Raw genomic sequence first — 22,446 nt, forward strand, 5'->3', positions numbered from 1 at the left:
TTTTTTTTTAAAGTTCTTTTTATGAACCTTGTTGAAGATGAAACTCATTTTGCAAATGACAAAAGACTGCAATGCAGTTGACAAGAAAATCCAGTTTTTTTTTTGACACTGAACACTTCAATAATTAGAATATCAAGTGATGACTTTATTATCAAAACATATTAAAACTTCAGGAATTTCGTTTATATATTTGAACAGTGACAACATTAACCCAAGCAATACAACTTAAAGTTCATCATTATTTGTTTGACAGTTCTTTCCATGTAATTTAACATACCAAATAAACAAGCCTAATTAGTCAAAAAGACTTCATTTACAAATCAAATCTTAAGGAAGCTTGTTAAAAGCCTCAAAGTTTTTTTTTTTTTTTTTTTTTTTTTTTTTTTTTTAATATATGAAATTTACTGTCAAATTGGTTTCCATACAACACCCAGTGCTCATCCCAAAAGGTGCCCTCCTCAATACCCATCACCCACCCTGCCCTCCCTCCCACCCCCCATCAACCCTCAGTTTGTTCTCAGTTTTTAACAGTCTCTTATGCTTTGGCTCTCTCCCACTCTAACCTCTTTTTTTTTTTTTTTCCTTCCCCTCCCCCATGGGTTTCTGTTACGTTTCTCAGGATCCACATAAGAGTGAAACCATATGGTATCTGTCTTTCTCTGTATGGCTTATTTCACTTAGCATCACACTCTCCAGTTCCATCCATGTTGCTACAAAAGGCCATATTTCATTTTTTCTCATTGCCACGTAGTATTCCATTGTGTATATAAACCACAATTTCTTTATCCATTCATCAGTTGATGGACATTTAGGCTCTTTCCATAATTTGGCTATTGTTGAGAGTAAAAGCCTCAAAGTTTTAAAGTACATGTCTAAATAGGATTATGGATCATTATAAAACTTGAAACAATTATTTATTTAACCAATGTGCCAATAAGATTTTAAAGGCAAATATGTAGGGTTATATAGCTGTGAGTAAAACTTAGCTCCTTTAATATTGTGAAGTTTTAACCTTTTTTAAGCAACCAAGGACCTGATAAAGACAAAACATAGAAACTTTGGTTCTCTATGGAGACAAAAGAGAAGAAAAAAACAACTTTGTTTACACTTTTTTCATCAAGAGCTGACCAACAATCCAAGAAACCTTTGTCTTCTTTACCAGAGAGAAAAGAATTTCAATCTTCTACCAGTGTACTTTTTAAAATCCATTTATTTCAACTTTGTTCTGACAGCACATAAAATTGCTTTCGAAAGATTTCCCTTTATGAAACTTTTACAACCTTTTTTAAAATTCAGAGTTGCTTTCCGTATTTCCATGAATCTTAATTACATTTAGCAGAAGAATTTTAACTCTTAGAAACCTTAGTCTCCAGTGAAAACTAAGTAGTGGCCAATTGTGAATTGTCTGTTACATCAGAATTCTCTTGGATCTGAAATTTTAAAACATGGGTTTTTCCATAGTACCATCTTTCCATAAAGCACATAGAATATTTACCAACAAATCCAAGTATCCTTAGGTTCTATGAAATAAGAAACCAAAAGCACAAAACTACCTTCAGTAATCATTGCTTTAGTATTTTATCTCATTCGGAAAATACTTAGATACCAATGAATTCAACCCATTTTATCATTTAACTTAGCAAAACTTCAAACTTTCAGGTTACCAAAGCTCTTGATAGCTGTCTTAACATTTACTCATGAAAACTCTGAGACACGAAATTAACCATCATTTCAAGTCTTCCCTTTGCTAACAAATTGCAACAGAGAAAACAGCTTATTTGACCACTTATTTGACCAGGATATTGGTGGGGAATCTGAAGTGGGCAGTGTAAGTCCAAGGTGGTGCTCTTTGTTCTTTGACAGTGAAGGGAGCAGGAGGAGCCAATGGTGCCAGAGGCACCCAGGAGGATATAGGAACCAGTTATGCAGGCAAAATCCAAGGTGGTACAGAAACAGGAGGAGGGGGAGGGGAAGGCAGAGATGGGAGGTTATCTTCCTGCTGCCAGGAAGTCTGGAGGCAAGTCAAAGCCTAGAGGGCAGAGAAAGAGCTTTTCTGGTTCTAAAGCCTGTCATCTCAGAGAGATAACCAGATACAGATGTTTTCTCCCCACCAGCAAGGGGAAAAGGGCAGTCCAAATCTGGCCAGAGAAGACAGGACATTCCGTGAAACAAAAGGAGTTTTGGCAGCTGCCTGAGAATATTCCTTAAAGTCCCTGTCCCCAGGTAGATTCACCAGAGACAACTAGCTCCAATTATCATAGCCATTAACCTGGGAAATGAATGAAGGAGAAGCTTCCACTTAGAGCTAGAGGAACCTGAGTCTATAAGGAGGAACAAAGAGTGTCAGCATCCCCTCTGTTAGGGATGGCCTGTGTTTCCTCCAGCAAGCTGTATTTCTTCAGAGGAGGCATGTTTAGACAATCATCCAATATATCAGGAGGGAGTTCATTAACCTGGTTAGTGGCCAAACATATTCTGCAAGTGGTCCTTAGATCGGGGTCCTGACTTAGGGCCATTCAGGCCTAGACATTGGCTCCTCCTGCTCCCTTCACTGTCAAAGAGCAGTCCATTTTCCCTTTTTCCTGCAGAAGAGATATAACGGAAAGTTTATACTGAAGCTTAGTGTCCCATTATTGGGTGATTTTTCCTCATATCCTAAGGAATAATGAGTCTTTGCAGTGTTACAGAAGACCAGTCCTTTTTTAAAGCTTGCAATCCTAATTGGTTCCAGTGGGTTGAAAGGCATGCCAAAGAAGAGTCCCTAGAACCAAAGAAGCAGCCTAGAGAAGGTCCATTACCAAAAATCCACACCATCCCCACCTTCTGACTCCTGGGTGGTGTCCCACACAGGATATGTCTTTGACACTAGGAACCTGTGACGTACCATGGTTTTCATTTGGGTTCACTCTTGGGTTGTGCATTCTGTGGAACTGGACAAATTTTTGATTACATGTATCCACCATTATAGTATCATACCCACTGGTTTCACTGCCCTAAACATTCTGTGTGCTGCACCTATTCATCCTTCCCCCTCCCTCTGCCCTATGCCCTGACAGTCACTGACCTTTTACTGTCTCCATCATCTTGCCTTTTCTAGAATGTCATATAGTTGGAATCATAGTGTATGTAGCCTTTGCAGATTGGCTTCTTCCCCCTAATAACATCTGTTTAGGCTTTCCTCCATGTCTTGTCATAGCTTGATACCTTCTTTTATTATAGCCCTGAATAATAATCCATCGTCTGAATGTACCACAGTTTTCTTATCCATTCACCTACTGACAGACACGTTGGTTACTTCCTACTGTTGGAAATTGTTATTAAAACTCCTCTAGTGATCCATGTTCAGGGTTTTGTGGGTAAAAGTTTTCAACTTTGTGGACAAATACGGAGGAACACAATTACTGGATTATAGGATAAGAGTTTTGTAAAAACCACCCAACTCTCTTCAAAATGGCTGTACCATTTTTCATTCCCCGCAAGAATGATTGAGTTTCTGTTGCTCAACATCCACAACAGCATTTGGTGTAGTCAGTGTTCTAGATTATGGCCATTCTAACAGGTGTAGTGGTATCTCCTGTTGTTTTAATTTTCATCTACCCTGTGACATATGATGTAGAGCACATTTTCATATGCTTATTTACCATGTGTATATCTTTCTGTTGTGACATCTGTTAAAGTCATTGCCCATCTTTCTATCAGGTTGGTTGATTTCTTACTGTTGAGTTTGAAAGGTACTTGGCATATTTAGATAACAGTCCTTATAGGTGTGTCCTTTACAAATATTTTCTACCAGTCTTCGGTTTCTTTTTTTGTTCTTTTGATGAGGATGACTTCTTACATGTTTTTGTTCCTTAATATTTTATTTGAGTCATTGGAGTCCAAAACTTAATACTAGGGTTGAGAAAAGAAAGCAAAACTGTTTGAGAATTTGCCCTGAAAACATCTTGTGTATTTTAGCTTACTTTATATAATAACTTTGAAGCTATAGTTGTAACTATATGCACATTCCTGGCATAAAGACATACTGAGTCAAGTGTTGATGTAGGAGAGTTTGGATGCAAATTTTCTGAAAAAAATTATATGCCAACTATAATTTAATGTTTTGAAATCCATTCCTACTTGTACAATACTATTGTGAAAATGGTTCTTTTTGAAAATTTTCTTTTGAGAGCTCACATGACCAGGGGTGGAGGAGCAGAGAGGGAGAGAGAGAGAATCTGGTGCATGCTCCATGCTTACTGTGGAGCCCAATGTGGGTCTCCATCCCTTGACCCTGGAATCATGACATGAGCCAAAATGAAGTCAGACGCTCAACCAACTGAGCCACTCAAGCAACCCCAAAATGGTTCTTTTTCAGTGAAAAATATTTGAGGGCTTCAGAAATGTTCTCAGGATGCTGGATCTCCTCGTTATCCTTTTTTCTTAAAGGGCTTATCACATCATTCTTCCCGTTCATTTTCTCTCCTTCAGATGTTTCTGATCTAACTCTCTGACATCATCCTTTGTCATTTTATGAGTGATTTTCATACTTTCCAGCATCAGTACTCTTAGCATCTTGAAATCTTACACCTCATAGACCATTGACAGCAGAGGCCAACATCAAGAATATCACAAGGAGGGTGAGGAATCACCACTTGAATGAATTAGAGAGGAATACTTGAGAACATTACCCAGGACAAAACTTTTTAGGGAAAGAATTTAGTGTGTTTTCAGTTGTACAAGGTTTAGTTGGATCCTGGGGGAAGCATGACTTTGTCATTGCATTTATGTGGAGGTTACATGTGGGTTTAGAAAATGTGTGTGGTGCTGTGCTGGTGCATGACAAAGCCATCACAGTGATCAGTGGTACATGCAGCAGGTTCCTTAGGAAATATCATTGTGTTAGTGGCCAGTGCTAGTTCCCTCAGCATCATCCTACCCCTGGATCCTAATGAGGATCCAGATGACCCCTTCCTGATAGTTCAGTCTGAACCAACTGACTGTTTGAGGGCTAAGATGAAATTTTCTAATGCCCACACCACCAGGGCCACAAGAGTTGCTGCTTTCATCCCTTCTGAGATGGACAAGGCCTCTCAGGACTTTTCTACTCACTTCTGAGGAGGAAGCCTGTTTGAGGGAGCAAGGGAGGATCTCATCAGCCCTCTTTGCTGCATAGCATGTTGGATTAACACCTGACCCTTCTAAGTCATTGCCTTTTTTTTGTCTACTATAAGGGGCTTTAAGAATGGTTAGTGGTCATTCTGGGGGGCATACGAAGTGGGAGAGGCCCTGGGGAGCCATCCAGGTGGCTAAAGGTGTCCTGAGCATCTTGATGTGGTAAGGGGTTCCACAGATGAATGCACATGTAAAAATTTCATTGCAAATTAAATTGTGTATTTTATAAACTCAATTAAAATATTATTTTAAAATAATTTTGATAAGAATGAAGAGTACTTAAGAGCAAGTATATCTAGCAGTGATGGTTGTAGAACCTTATGAATATACTAAAATCCACCATGATAAATTTCATGGTGTGCAAATATCTTTTTCTCTTTTTTTCTAAAAAAAATTTAACTGAAGTATAAAATATCTACATAAAAGTGCTCAATGAATTATCTGATGGTGTGTCGATATCTCAATTAAAATATCCAACCCAGAGTGATTCTGTGATCATTACAAGTTGTTCAGCTTCTCTGGAGCCTCAGATTAATTATCTTAAACTCAGCTTGTTGTCTTACTGTGACAGAGAAGGGGGAATGGATGTTGGCTGACAATTATCATCTTGACTCTAAATGGCCTGGAAGGTCTAGACCAAGCCCACTTCTCAGTGACCCCTGGTATCCAACCCCCGACACTCAATAGTGTGTGCATGACCCTTCTGAGAGTTCCTCTGGTGCGAGCTGTCCCCCCCCCTCCACTTCCAGGATGCCCCCCTTCACCTGGTGATGTCCCATTTGTCCTTCAGATGTCAGGGCAAGTAGGACTTTTTTGGGGAAGGGATCCTTGTTCTCCTAAAATAGGTAATTTCCTTCTAAAATGTATCTTCATGGCCTTATCTGGTCCTTCCCTTAATAGCACTTATTTCAGTTTGTGGCTATATTATTACAACACTGTTATTAGACTAAAATTTTGTTTTTGCTCTGCTGTATCTGATTCCCATGAGGCTGGGCTGTGTGTTCTAGCTCACCACGATGTACTTTGCTTAGAAGAGAATAGGCTTTCCGTTAGTACTCATGGAGTGAGTGAATTAATGAGTGAAAGAATCAGAAACTTGGATACAGAAAAGGATGCAGGGGAATCTTTGCATGTTCCTTAAGTTGTTCCTTAGCACACAGGAAAACTAGGTCTTGGATCTCAACTTCAGAGTATCTCCACATTATTTTAGAAAATACTTGAAAGTATAAGAAATATTGATTTTGTTCATACCTCTGTGTGTTACCTGCCTACACACTGGAATGAGGCATATTTTTTTAAGTTTATTGACTTATTTTGAGAGTGCAGGGAAGGGCACAAAGAGAGGAGGAGAGAGACAATTCCTAGCAGGGTCCACACTCAGCATGGAGCCTGATGTGGGGCTCGATCCTATGAACGTTAAGATCATGACCTAAGCTGAAATCAAGAGTTGGACGTTTAATGGACTGAGCCACCCAGGTGCCCCTAGAGTAAGACATATTAATTAACCTGAAAACTCATAAGCTGAGGTAGTAATGCAATAGGACATATAGGAGATTGCCTTCAACTTCAGATCAGAAAATCTTACTGACTTTGTTACAATTAGAGTCCGTGTGCCAAAAAAAAAACATGCAGCCTGAACAATAGAATGAAACAGGTGATAACTCAACTCTGAGACCCCAACACTAGCTGGTGACATGGGACAAATTATTTCACCATTTGAGTCTGTGTTACCTTAGAGAAACTGGGGAAGTAACTGTGTACTTTCTAATCCTTTATGAAGTGTAAGAGTCATGATGTGTAGAAATGAATCTGCACCATGCTTGCATACTATAACAGCTTAATCTGTGGTAACCTTCTTATCATTATGAGAATGTGAGTTACTGAGAGCAGGGACCCTGTCTGTTTGTTCTCTACTGTGTCCCTAAGACCATGAATCATGTCTGACACATAGCAGATACTTAACATTTGTTGAATGAATATTTGGCAGTCTTGGAGAGAAGGCAGAAGGAGGAATGGGACATATTTGTAAAATAAAGTGATTTTTCTAGGAAAAAGTTTACATTATCCTACAGCACCCCATTTCCATGTATATTTAAACAATAGAGAATCTTTTCTTCTTTTTCCTAAAACATGCTCATATAATGAGGAATAGGATGCAGAATTTGCCTGAAGGTTTCAGATTAAGCCCCAGAGCTCAGGGAAGACTAAACATGTGCCCTCTTCCCTGACCAGAGGCAGTGAGGTAAGAAACTCTGGGGAGCATGTGACTATCATATTTCTTTCTTTTTTAATGATTATTTATTTTTGAGAGGGCATAGAGAGTCAGAGTGTCAGCAGAGAAGAGGCAGAAAGAGAGGGAGACACAGAATCTGAAGCAGGTTCCAGGCTCTGAGCTGTCAGCACAGAGCCCCACACAGGGCTCAAAGTCACAAACTGCTAGATCATGACCGGAGCTGAAGTCGGATGCTTAACCCACCGAGCCACCCAGGTGCCCCGTGACTGTCATATTTCTTACCTGGAGTGCCCATTCTTCATGTTTGGGGCCCAAGAAAGAAGCAGGTCACAGGTATCTGGGCTCACTGAGACAGTTATCCTACATACCAAATTAAGATGTGATACTCAAAAATATGACACTTGATGGCCTGGGTCACCCAGCCCTGCCAGTTGCTCAGAAACTGAGAAGGAGTCATTGATCCTCCAGGTACTGGATCAGGCCAGTGAGGTCAAGAATGCCCTGGTAGAACATCTGGCAGTAGCTGAATCAGCTGTGGTGAGCAACCAGACCCGATTCAAAAGGAGGGAAGGACGAGGACACAGAAGTCATCATGTCTGTGTGTGGGCACCCAGAAGGCAGGAGCTGGAAAAACATTTTCCAGGCCATATCTCCCCAGCCTCCCACCTAGGGTGGAGGAAGGGTAGAGTGCATGTGCATGTGCATTTACACTATGTGGTCACCAGAGGGCACTGTGGCCCTAACTGTGTGCTGACAGAAAATGATGCTTGTGAATGCTGCTCCTGCTGCTGCTGCCAATCTCCTATTGAATGAGCCCTTACTATGTGCAAGCTCATTTCCCCATCACAACAGCCTAATTCATTAAGGATTCTGATACCCTTTTTTAAATAGTAAAGAAGCATAAAGAGATTAAATAACTTGCCTAATCACAAAGCCCTTAAATGGTGGAGGTGGAATGGGAATCTGAGAGGTCTGGCTTCAGAGCATGCATTCATTGATTCAACAAGTTTGTGCTGAGTACTTACTATGTACAAGGTCCTATGTCCCATAACAGGGACATAAATATTCTAAAAAGAGTTAATTACCAACATTTATTTCATGCCCACATCACTCTATCTATAATAATAGTAAAAATAGTGATGATAATGATAGGAATACAAATAATTTAAACTGGCTTCACGTTTTCCATGTATGATCTCAATGAATCTTGACATAAATGCAATGAGGGGTGAAGCTGTGCTATCCCCACATCACAGAGAAGGAAATAAAGGCTGAGAGGTTATTTTCTAAGGCAAAGAGTAGACATTGGAAGTATAGAAACTGGCCCTGTTTTTTCCAAAGGCTCAACTCTCAACTCTCAACTTGTTTTCACATTTATTTAATAAAAATTTACTTTTTAAATTATGCAACTGGTTGCCACTCACCCTGAACTTCCACTCTGGTTCTGCACTGCAGGTGGTGAAGGCATTTATTGTCCTGACCCCAGAATTCCTCTCCCATGGCCAGGACCAGCTCACTCAAGAGCTGCAGCAGCATGTGAAGTCAGTGACATCTCTGTATAAGTACCCAAGGAAGGTGATTGAGGGCAGATGGATGGGATCTGGTACCCTCCAGTGGTTCCTGGGGTTCTGCTGCCCCAAATCCCCTTGGGTGGCTGGGGTGAAGCTTATGGAGCCAACGGAATGAACATTTCCCTAAGCAGAAGAAGCAGTTCAACTTAGGGATTTGGGGGAAGCAACTCAATCAGGTGGAACCTCTGTCCTATGTCAGAAACATGGCTGGCATGTCAACATAAAGAAAAGATGAAGCAAGTGCCCAGAGGTATCAAGATTATTTGTGTGGAGTTAAGATGACAGAGGTGCATGGATATCCTGATCTTGCCTCATCCCTGAAACACAGCCAGATCAGCATGAAACAATTTCTAACACCTAGGAAATTGATCTGAGGACAATAACAATTGGCATAACTTGAGCAACAGAATTCGGCATGTACATGGTGCAGAGAGGTAAACTGGGGGAGAGAAAAAATGAGAAGGGTAGGGAGATGTTTTTCCGGAGAGAGGACAGAGAAAGAGAAGGGGGGAGAGTGTGGTGCAACAGGATCATGCAAGAAAAGCACTCCCCTGAAAGTAGCTGGAGAGAGAGTACAAATGCTCACAGGAGAATGAACAAGATATCAGTTCCGTAAGACCTTTGACAGGAGGACAGGAGAGGGTCAGTGGAGTGCAGAGTCTGAAGTTTTGGAACTCAATGCCTGGCAGTGCTCTGGTGAGGAAGTATGGCAACTCCCCAAGAACAGGCAGTGGGGCCTGAGGGGTCCTTGTGCCACATGGGGAGAAATGATTCCCCTGCTTGGAATGTATTTGGTAGAGGCCATATGACCTCCTCACAGAAAAAGATCTCATGCAGACCCCAGAGAACAGCCACATTTGCTGGTATTGGGACAAAGATGCCAGAGTGAAACCTGGCACCAGCTGTGTGTGTTGTGATTTGCCATAATCTCTGAACCTCTGCTGCCGTGCTATTGCATGAATATTTTCTGGGCAAGCCCTCACCTGGCCATTGCTCAGTGAGACCCTCCCCCAGAGAGTTGGTTCTTGTCCAAGCCACAGGTGTCTCTGAAGTATGGGACTTTGAAACACAACCCTGTCTGAGATAAAACTCTACAGGAAGGTGCTGCCTGGCAGGCAGACAGTGTGGACATGAAAGAGTAGAGGTGGGGAGTGGACAGACGCCTGGGATAAGGGAGAGGTGCTTGATTGTGGGTTGGTGAGAGTATGAAGTTTCTGTGCCAGAGACAAGGGAGCTGGGTGAAGCCATTTCCACTTCTCCCACGCACGCACATGCGCACACCCATGCCAGTAAGCTAAACTACTGGAGAACAGAGCCTTATACCAACACTTGCCCAACTGTCCCCTTCAAGCACATCCCCTAGAAGACCAGCACAAGTCACTTCACTTACTGAGTGTACACACTATAGAGGGCTTCATAGTTTCAATTCTAGGTGAAACTGGATGTAACTTCATTTGGGTTTCATTCTGTTTCCTGGTTCATTTATTTGTACACTTTCTTCTGTTTGGGCTTAAAATATAGACTTTTTTCTTTCTTTCTTTGTTCCTCTTTGGAAACAGAAAGAAAAATGTGTTTTTATTTTTTTGTTTACTTTATTTTTAACTTTTTAAAGTCTTTTATTGTTTCATTTTCTTTATTTCATTCTAATTATATAAATTTTAATGTTTTGTTTTGTGGGTTTTTAAATTTTCTTTCCCTCTTTTCTCTATTCTAACAATATCATAGACAGAATTAATAAAGCACCTTTCTTTTGTTAATCATCTCCACTCTGGGCTGCTACACCTGTAGGTGTAGCAGCAGTATAGTCCAATTTACCTGTTTACCTAACTTGGTCCTTTCCTCTTGTGAAAGCAGATTTTTGTTATAGTATTAAATTGGGGGTGCTTCCACTCTGAATATCTAATCTTGTTTATTTCATATACCTATGTATTGGGCACCTTTGCGCCCTTATTTTGGGCCTTTTTCCCTCCCTCTCTATTCTAGGGGTTCTGCACCCCCTCTCTATTCTGGGGTGCCTTTGCACCTCCCTATTCTTGGTTGCCTTTTCCTGTTTACCCAAACTCGGATGTGAGCATCCTATGGCTTTGTAATTCTTTATGACTTGTTAACCCATTGGTGTAAGCCCAGAGAATTTCTAAGCTTATTCTCCACACAGCAAGTTTCTTTCACAAGGCAACAAAACACGCCTAGGATCTAGCTTCCTTTATTTGAATTTTTTTATTTTCTATTTGACCACTTTTTTCTTACTCCAAAATAACAAGGTGAGGGATTCACCCCAAAAGAAAGAACAGGGAGAAAAATAGGGGCTTAATCAACACAGATATAAGCAAGATGTCTGAACTAGAATTTAGAACCACAATAATAGGCATACTAGCTGGGTGGGAAAAAGCACAAAATCCATTTCTGCAGAGATAGAAGAAATAAAATCTAGTCAGGATGAAATTAAAAATGCTAAAACTGACATGCAATATCGAATGAATGCCACAATGGAATGAATGGACAAAGGAGAGCAGTGAATCAGCAAAATAGAAGATAAAATTATGGGGGGAAATGAAGCAGAAAAAAAGAGGGGAACAGGCAAAAGAGCATGATACAAGAAGTAGAGAACTCAGTGACTTAAAAAAAAAAAAAGGAATAACATCTGAAAAATAGGAGTCCCAGAAGATGAAGAGAGAGAAAAAAGGGCAGAAGGTTTATGTGAACAAATTATAGTGGAAAACTTTCATAATCTGGAGAACAACATAGACATCAAAATCCAAGAAGCACAGAGAACTCCCATTAGATTCAACAGAAAACAACCATCACCAAGGCATATCATAGTCAAATTCAGAAAATACACAGACAAGGAAATAATTATGAAAGCAGCAAGGGAAACAATGTCCTTAATGTACAAGGGAAGACAGATCAGGTTTGCAGCAGACCTGTAAACAGAAACTTGGCAGGTCAGAAAGGAGTCACAGGATATATTCAATGTGCTGAATCAGAGAAATATGCAGCCAAGAATTCTTTATCTAGCAAGGCTGTCATTCAAAATAGAAGGAGAGATAAAGAGTTTTCCAGACATTCAAAAAATGAAGGAGTTCACAGCCACTAAACCAGCCCTGCAAGAAATTTTAAGGGTGAATCTTTGGGGAAAAGACAAAACAAAACAGAAAATACCAAAAGCAACAAAGATTAGAAAGGCCCAGACAACATCATCAGAAACTGCAAATCTACAGGCAACACAATGGTACAAAATCCGTATCTTTGAGTCAATGGACCAAACACTCCAATCAAAAGACATAGGGCATGACAAGGGATAAGAAAACAAGATCTATATGCTGCTTACAAGAGACTCATTGTAGACCTCAAGATACAAATTGAAAATAAGGGGATGGAGGATCATGTATCACGCTAATGGTTGCCAAAAGAAAGCCAGAGTAGCCATACTTTTACCAGGCAAATTAGATTTTAAAGTAAAGACTGTAACAAGAGATGAGGAAGGGCATTATATCATAAATAAAGGGTCTATCCACCAAGAAGATCTACAACTGTAAACATTTGTGCCCCCAACGTGGTGGAACTCAAGTATATAAATCAATTAATCACAAACATAAGGAATAAAAGTGTCAAATACACAACGCAACCTTACACCTAAAGGAGCTGGGGAAAGAATAGCAAATAAAGCCCAAACAGAAGAAGGGAATCATAAGATTAGGGCAGAAATCAAACAAACAAACCAACAAAAAACAAAACAGTAGAACAGTTCAACAAAACCAGAAGCTGGTTTTTTGAAATAATTAAAAAAATTGATAAACCCCTGGCCAGATTGATCAAAAAGAAAAAGGAAATGATGCAAATAATTAAAGTCATGAATAAAAGAGGAGATATCACAGCCAACATCACAGAAATACAAACAATAAAAAGACCATACTATGAGCAATTATATGCCAACAAATTGGGCAATCAGGAAGAAATGGACAAATTCATAGAAATATAAACTACCAAAACTGAAACAGGAGGAAATGGAAACTTTGAAGAAATCCAAAACCACTAAAGAAATTGAATCAGCAATCAAAAATCTCCCAACAAAGAGTCCAGAGCCAGATGGCTTTCCAGAGGAATTCTACCAAACATTTAAAGAAGTTACCACCTATTCTTTTGAAGCAGTTCCAACAAATAGAAATGGATGGAAAATTCCAAACTCATTCTATGAGTCCAGCATTACCTTTAATTCAAAACAAGACAAAGACTGCACTACAAAGGAGAACTACAGACCAATTTCCCTGATGAATCTTGATCCAAAAATTCTTAACAACATACTAGGCAACTGGATCAAGTAATACATTAAAATAACTATTCACCATGATCAAGTGGGATTTATTCCTAGGATGCAGGGCTGATTCAATATCCACAAAATAACCAATGTGATTCATCACATTAGTAAAAGGATATGAACCACATGATCCTCTCAATAGATGTAGAAAAAGCATTTGACAAAATACAGCATCCTTTCATGATAAAAACCCTCAAGAATGGAGGGATAGAAAGATCATACCTCAAGATCATAAAGGCCATATAATAAAGACCCACAGCTAATATTATCCTCAACAGGGAAAAACTGAGGGCTTTCCCTCTAAGGTCTGGACTAGATCAAGGATGTCCATTCTCACCACTATTATACAACATAGTATTGGAGGTCCTAGCCTCAACAATAAGACAATACAAAGAAATAAAAGGCATCCAAATCAGCAGGGAGCAAGTCAAACTTTCACTGTTCATAGATGACATGGTACTCTGTGTGGAAAACACAAATCCTCCACCAAAAAACTGCTATAACTTGTAGATGAATTCAGCCAAGGCACAGGATACAAAATCAGTATACAGAAATCAGTTGCATTTTTATACACAAATAATGAAGCAGCAGAAAGAGAAATCAAGGAATCAATCTCATTTACACTTGCACCAAACACCATAAAATCCCTAGGGATAAACCAAACCAAAGAGGTGAAAAATCTCTAAACTGAAAACTACAGAAAGTGTATGGAAGAAATTGACGAAGACACATAAAAATGAAAAACATTCCATGCTCATGGATAGGAAGAACAGATATTGTTAAAATGTTGATACTACCTAAAGCAATCTACATATTCAATGCAATCCCTATCAAAATAGCACCAGCATTCTTCACAGAGCTAGAACAAACATTCCTAAAATTTGTATGGAATCAGAAAAGACCCCGAATAGCCAAAGCAATCCTGAAAAATAAAACAAGGTCTGGAGGCATCACAATTCCAGACTTCAAGCTGCGTTACAAAGTTGTAATCATCAAGACAGTATGGTACTGCACAAAAACAGACTCTTAGATCAATGGAACAAAATAAAAACCCAGAAATGGACCCACAAACCTATAGCCAACTAATCTTTGACAAAGCAATAAAGAATATGTAATAGAAAAGACAATCTCTTCAGCAAATGGTACTGGGAAAACTGGACTGCGACATGCAGAAGACTGAATGTGGACCACTTTCTTACACCATACACAAAAGCAAACTCAAAATGGATGAAAGACCTAAATGTAAGGTGGGAAGCCACAAAAATCCTAGAGGAGAAAACACTCAACAACCTCTTTGACCTCGGCTGCATCAACTTCTTGTCATGTCTCCGGAGGCAAGAGAAACAAGAGCAAAAATGAACTCTTAGGACCTCATCAGGATAAAAACCTTCTGCACAGCAGAGGAAACAATCAGCAAAGCTAAAAGGCAACCAATGGATTGGGAGAAGATATTTCCAAATGACATATCAGATAAAGGGTTAGTATCCAAAATCTATAAAGAACTTATCAAACTCAACACCTAAAAAGCAAATAATCCAGTGAAGAAATGGGAAAAAGACATGAAAGATACTTTTCCAAAGAGATCCAGATGGCTAACAGACACATGAAAAGATGCTCAACATGACTCATCATGAGGGAAATACAAATCAAAACCACACTGAGATACTCCCTCAAATCTGTCAGAACAGATAAAATTAACAACTAAAGCAATGGCAGATGTTGGCGAGGATGCAGAGAAAGATGAACCCTTTTGCACTGCTGGTGGGAATGCAAACTGGTGCAGCCATCCTGGAAAAGAGTATGAAGGTTCCTAAAAAAAAATTAAAAATAGAACTACACTATGACCCAGAAATTCACTACTAAGTATTTATGCAAAGGGTACAGGACGGCTGATTCAAAGGGGAACATGACCCCAATGTTTATAGCAGCACTATCAACAATTGCTCAAGTATGAAAAGAGCCCAAATGTCTATTGACTAATGAATAGGTAAAGAAGATGTGGTATATATATACAATGTAATATTACTCATCAATCAAAAAGAATGAAATCTTGCCACTTGCAACAATGTAAATGAAACTACAGTGTACTATGCTAAGTTAAACAAGTCAGAGAAAGACAAATATCACATGATTTTACTCATATGTGGAATTTAAGAAACAAAATATATGAACATAAGGGAAGCAAAAATAATATAAAAGCAGAGAGGGAGACAAATCATAAGAGACTCTTAAATAAGGAGAACAAACAGAGGGTCATTGGTGTGGTGTTGGATGGGATGGGCTAAATGAGTAAGGGGCATTAAGGAGAACACTTTTTGGGATGATCCCTGGGTGTTATATGTAAGTGATGAATCACTAAATTCTATTCCTGAAATTTAAAAACATGGATTATTTGTAACCTTTCAGATTTTGAAAAAACTTGAAAACAACTGCCATAGTTTTTAAAAACATTATTTGTGATAAGAAAAACATTGTAAATTGCAACCCAATACATATATAGATACAGAACAAACAAAAGTTAACAAATATTTATTCTAGAAAACAATACATTCTGATAGTTTTTATTTACTTCATTTGTTTTCAGTGCCATGTGCAACCTATGGAAATGTCCAGCAACAGAGAAGTGATTGAATTCTTCATGGTATTTAATGTTGTCCTATAATTTAAAAAGACGATGCAGATCTTTTTATTTGTAACATAAAAATATCACAACAATATCTTATTAAGAGTAGAAAGCAGGGTGTGAAATACGTAACATTATCCTAGTTGTTATAAAACAGTTTGAAAGGCAACATATGCCATAGGCTTAATATTTCCTTCTTTTCTTTTGTAATAGTTGCTGCATTTTCTGAATGCAATCTGGACATAAAGCTATAGAGCTAATATTTATTGAGCATTCACTATGGGTGCCAGGCCCTGGACTCAAAGTTTTATATGTTTTATTATTTCATTTAATCCTCTTCAAACATGAGATGGTGTAACCATCTCCATTTGAGATGCTCCATTTTATGGAGCAGAAATGGAGGCTCAGAGACTCCCAGTAAATTGCCTGGGGTTGGAGTTAATTAAATGATGGAGCTGGAACTCAAACCCATGTGTATCTAACAACAGAGATCATGCTTTGAATGTTAGGCTGTGCTGCCTCGTAGAGTGGAGAATGGAGGGTGCATACCAGTTAGGATGGGCTAGATGTTATTGTGGGAAATAGCCCCAAAGTCTTAATGGCTTATAATAAGGGAATTCTCTTCCTTGCTCATGCCACATGTCCACCATGATCCTCCTGGGACCAGGATAGAAGATCACCCACCATAGGTAACTACCAGGTGCCATGAGAGATGGACAGAGAGGTGGCCAGATGCAGTTGTTCCCAAGTGTTGTGTTCGAGGTGGCACATTTCATTCCCACTCACATTTCACAGGTCAGAGCACATCACAGGGCTGCGTCCAGCTTATGGGGTCAGAGGACAATGTGACATTCTTCGTGGAGCCTAGTGAGGCTACCATATGGTACCAGACTGTCTGGGGGACTGTGCAGGGGCAAAGGAGGGGCATGGGTCATTGGTAGGAAATGACAGCAGGACTCATTGAGGATGGATTTGCTTCATCCTTGAAGAGGTGAAATTTGTCACAGAGCAGCCCAAAAACATCACTGACAAAATTAAAGACGTGAGCTTCAGAAAATGGAGTTTAGTCAGATGTAATCAGCAAAACATTCAGAAACCACTATGTGATCTTGGCCAAATCCCTGACTGCCTCAGTTTCCACACTATGGAGAGGATGAGGAGGGAGTGTTGGGCATTGTTTTGTAAGAGCATCAAGAGTGCACACGATCCAGCATTTTTGTTCTTTTAAATTAATATCAGTTATTCTCACTCCTGAGTGAGTGCTCTGAAAGTGGTCTGGGTAAGAAAACACTGACATCAGCATCCAAGGTGACCTCGTGTTGTGCTTTTATCCTGTGAATGAACTGGCACTAAATGCTGTCCCTCCATAATTCTCCCCAAGTCCCATCAGAGAAGATTCCAGGGCTAAATTCTCCCTCCTGGTTCCAGGGGCCCTGGGTGACTCCTTATGCCCATTCAACAATTAGCACAGAGGTCAGAGGAGACACTTTTATGGCCACAGGTGTCTGTCTCTGCCTGGTTTGCCCATGCCCTGCTGGAGGGTGATGTCAGGGCCAGAGCTAGCAAGGTGGCTGGGGAAGAGGGAAAGGGCCCAGGGCAGCTCAGTGTGGTGATTCCACTTGCTTGCAAGACCATGGCTCACTGCTCCATCTACCATCCCATGGATCTGCTGCCTCTGGATGCTGCTGCTGCTTCCCAGCCCCAGCCTGTACCAGCACAGGTGATTGAGAGATCTGCCCTTTGGGGACTCACAAGTCCTGCAGGACTCCTCCAGCTCTTTTCCGGGGTGCCCAATCCTGCATTCCTTCCATGGGTCCCAGGAGCCCCCAGCCCTCCCTTGGGGCTCCCACTCACTCACCCTTCCCAGGGCCTAGGAATCCCTCAGCGTCACCAGGGGCCCCAAGGCTTCCCCACTCTTTGTGACCTCCAGCTGCCATTTACAGCCCTCCCAGCCCCTGGCCTGTGATCTTATGAGGTGATCCTGCACTCCATCCATCTACACCACAAGGCATCACACCACAAGGGGGGCACTGAAGGATGGGAGAAAAACAGGCAGAGGGAGCTGAGCCTGAGAGGAGGAAGCACATATTGTCTCTTGCTCACCCCCTCCCAGGAGTCACCTTTAAAAGGTCCCCTCTGCAGCTGCTTACTTGTGAGCTGCATGGATACACACGTGCGGAGGAAAAAACAGACACCACAACCACAGAGGCACACAGGCATGGAGCCACCGACAGCCTCATCTGGGGACTCAGGTATGGCGCTCATGGACAGGCTCACACACAGACCCACACAGCATACATAGCCAATGACATCTTGAGGGGAATACACACACACACACAGACACACACACAGGGCCACATGACTAAGCCCCATAAAGCAAACTCTACACATACTAGACACAAGAACAGAAAACCACACACATACCCACAGGTATGATCAAAAACACTCAAAGGGGCCTCAAATCCACACATACAACCAATACACACACAGACATCAAACACAGATACTCCAACAGGGACACATGTACACGAGAGATACAGATAATACAGTCACAGACACAGATTTGCTCAGCAGATATATGCTCATTCAGAGACAGACACAAATACACATGCATACAGATAAACACAAGAGTAAAACATGAAAGCAACCTAAAAACAGGAAACTGATGTCGACAGTCAATATATTCACAGAAAGAGAACTCATACTCACAGGTGCATAATGTAGATTTACACATACACACACACCACATTCCACGTAACTCTGGCACTCCAGTGAAGGCCAGCACAAGCAGATGGGATGCATAGACCCTGGCATGACCTGTTCCAAGTTGTCATGGAAGAGGGTATTTTCCTGGTTCTAACCCTGTGCTGGGCATCTGTCCCATGCCAGTGGCTTATGGAGGGTTGTGCCCAGGCCTGGATTCCAGAAAGTGGCCAGGGTAGGGTGGCCGTGAGGACAGGGCACAGGGTAGGGACAGGATACACTTAGAGTGGGAGTGTTTCATGGGGCCATGTCAAGTGTAGGAGACAGGTAGGCTTCCCCAGAGCCCCTCCTCCTTTTTCTCTACCACCTGGGGTGCCACCTGCATATTAAACTCATATACTATCCTTAGTGCCTCTGGCAGCACTGGCTCCTTCTATCCTCACTGTCAAGGAGCAAAGAGTAACCCCTTGGACTTATTTCAGATTTGCAGGAGCAGCTCCAGGTAAAAATTGACAATGGGGAACAAACTGATGGACTTTTTAGTGGCCCCAGGTGGAATATATTTGGTATTTAAACTATGTTTGTTGGTTTAATGAAAATGGACATGCCTTTGGAGTTGTCAGCATCAAATATAAAACTTTCATTCTACCAAGTTGTGCAGAAAGTCAAATAAGCTTGTGTTATTTATGTTGCAATTTGTTAGCAAAAAGATGACTTAAAGTGATTCTTAATTTTGTCTGTCTCAAAGTTTTCTTGGGTAATTGTTAAGATACTTTCAAAGTCCTTAACTTGAAAGTTTTGCTTGATTGATAAATAGAACTGAATTCGTTGGCCATCTGTGCATTTTCCAAATAGGACTGAGTGCTGTAACATTGATTACTGAACATAGATTTGGGCTTTGGGCTTCTTACTGAAGAGAAGATGAGGATATTTGGGTCTGTTGGGAATATGCTTTGCGATTCCTTAAAAGATTGTTCTAGGGAAAAAGATGTTTTTGAATTATAAAATGCAATTATACATTTTAGATCTAGAAGAATTCTGGTATAACAGACAGTTCACAATTGATTACTACTTAGTTTTTACTGGAGACTTAGGTTTCTAAGAGTTAAAAGTTTTCTGCTAAATGCAATTAAGACTGACAGAAATAAGAAAAGTAACTCTGCATATAAAAAAAGAAGAGATGTGTAAGAAAGATGTGAGGAATGAGAATACATTTCTGTTGAGATAAAAGAAAGTAATTTTATTTACTTTATTATTTAGGTATTTTATTAATGTACAATAGAAGTCGTTGACTTCTTATCTACCATATGTTTAATATTATGTATTTTTCTGTTTTGAGTTGGTTTATAAATTCTCAAGTTAACTATTTAGAAAGTATCTGGAAGTGTTTTTCAGCAAAATAAAATCCCTAAGTGTTGCCTGTTATAGTTTTCCTATAGCTTCAGTGTGGTATAATTTATGTATAATAACACCTTTTTAAAGGAAACAATTTGTTGATATTTATCATATGTAAGGAGTAATGAAGCTATCACCACAGTAAGAGAGTAAACACATTGCATCACTCCCAAAAGTTTGCTCCTGCTCCTTTCTAACCCGTCTGTCCTTCTCCTTTGAGGAGGCATTGGAAAGTCTCCTGGAGATTGTTTGAGGGTTTGTAAAGATGATTCTTTTTGACAGATACATTGTCAGTGTCTGATGGATTCCTCGTTGTCTCCAATATTATTTCGGCTTCTCCATATTTGAGCCTACCATTTCTCTCTTGGCTCTGATGTGTTTGGAATTCTGTGGAAACATAACGTTATTACTGCCTCCCTCGGAATTTATGCATTTCTAATTTACCTCTGGAGAACTGTCCTTGCTGTGAATATACTAAAGTACCTTATATTTTTTAAATCATAAAGAAGCAGAAAATTTTATATTCCCTGTGCCTTTATATGCACTCAGTATTACAAATTTCACTCTAATCTGTTCAATTTTCACTATCATTTAGACTGAACTATTTAAAAATTTCTGTAGAAATGTCTTCTTTCACCCGTTTTTTTTTAAGTTCAAGTATAATGAACATAAAATGTAATATTAGATTCAGGTGTACATTATGATTCTGCAATTCTTTACATTTCTCAGTGCTCATCACCATAAGTATACTCTTGATTCCCTTCACCTCTTTTGCCCATCCCCCCACCAATCTCCCCTCTAACCCATGTGTTCTTTAGAAGCTTATTTAATCTACAAGGTTTTTGTCATTTTCCAGCTCTCTTTCTGTTCGTGAGGTCTAATTTGACTCATTTATGGTCTAAGAACATACTTCCTATGATTTCTGTTATTGTGGTTGTTCAGATGTATCTTATGGCCACAAATATGGCCTATCTCGGTAAACGTTCTATTTGAGCTTGACAGGAATGTATAATCTTCTGTTGGATGAAGTATTCTACAGATGGTAATGGATCCAGTTGATTGGTGATACTGTTCAGTTCATTTGTGATCTTACTGAATGTCTATATGCTGGATCTGTCAGTGACTGATAGAGGGTATTGAATTCTCCAGCTATAGTAATGGATTCAGCTCTTTCTACCAGAAGTTCTGTCAGCATTGGCCTTGTGTATCTAGACTCATCTGTTGTTAATGCATGCACATTAGAAATTGTTGAGTCTTTTTGGAGAACTGACTTCTTTACCATTGAAATAATGCCAGTCATGATCCCTGACAATTTTCCTTACTCTGTAGTGTGTTTGAAGGATAATTTCACTGGCTACAAATAGTTTAATGTTTCTCTTAACACTTGAAATATTTCATTCTTGATTGTGTGGTTTATGAAAAGAGGTCTCAGGTATTTCTTATCCTTGTTCCTCTTAGGTAAGGTGTTCTTGCGCCCCTCTCTCCTTATACCTCCAAACCCTGCTCCAGATTTCCAAAGCTATTTTAATTATCCATAGTTGAATATTATATATTAAGCATAGTTGGTGGGTTTGTTGTTGTTGTTAGTTGTTTGTATGTTTGTTTGGGTATTTGTCCTGCTTTTGATTTTTTGAGTATCCTGGATCTGTGATTTGGTGACCAGTATTCATTTTGGAAAATCCTCAGTCATTATTGCTTCAAGTCTCTCTCCTCCATTGTCATGGTACGCCTAACATGTGTTTCACATTTTGCAATTGTCCCACTGGTCTTGGGTTTGCTGTGCCATATTTTTATTTTTATTTTCTTTGTGTTCCTTTTTGGAAGGTGCTACTGGCATTTCTTTATCCTCAATTATTCTTTCCTCAACTATGTTGAGTCTACTAATGAACCCATCAAAGGCATTTTTTATTTCTGTTATGGTGCTCTTGATATCTCGAATCACTTTAAACTGTTAGAGTTTCATCTCTCTTCTTACATTCACCATCTCTTTTTGCATGATGTCCACTTTTTTCATTATCTGCATTATCATAGGAATGGAAGTGGTTTTAAGTTCCCTGACTGGTAATTCCTACATCTCTGCTCATTCTGCTCATCTCTGTGATTCTAGTGCTTGCTGCCTGTGTTCAAACTGTGTGGTTTTTATTTAACTATGCCTTGTAAGTTGTGTGGAAAGCTAAATGTTATGTGCTGGTAAAGAAACTGAGGTAAATAGAACATGAGTGTGAGGTTTTTATATTTACATGGCTGGGGGTTAGGCTGAATTTACTGCCAGGTGAGACAGGAAGGAGAGAGCCCTGGAGTTGAGTATTTTTCCCTCAGCTGTATCAGTTACTCTTTGGGAAATCCCCAGTTAGGCTCTTAGTTTCTCTTGAGGGCAGATCTTTTCTGGAAGAACAGAATACTTTGGAATTTATTTCTAAATGAGTATTTCCCCCTCTCCCTGCCACTGTAG

Source organism: Panthera onca, chromosome D1 (assembly GCF_046562875.1).
Source record: "Panthera onca isolate mPanOnc1 chromosome D1, mPanOnc1 haplotype 2, whole genome shotgun sequence".
Taxonomy (NCBI): Eukaryota; Metazoa; Chordata; class Mammalia; order Carnivora; family Felidae; genus Panthera; species Panthera onca.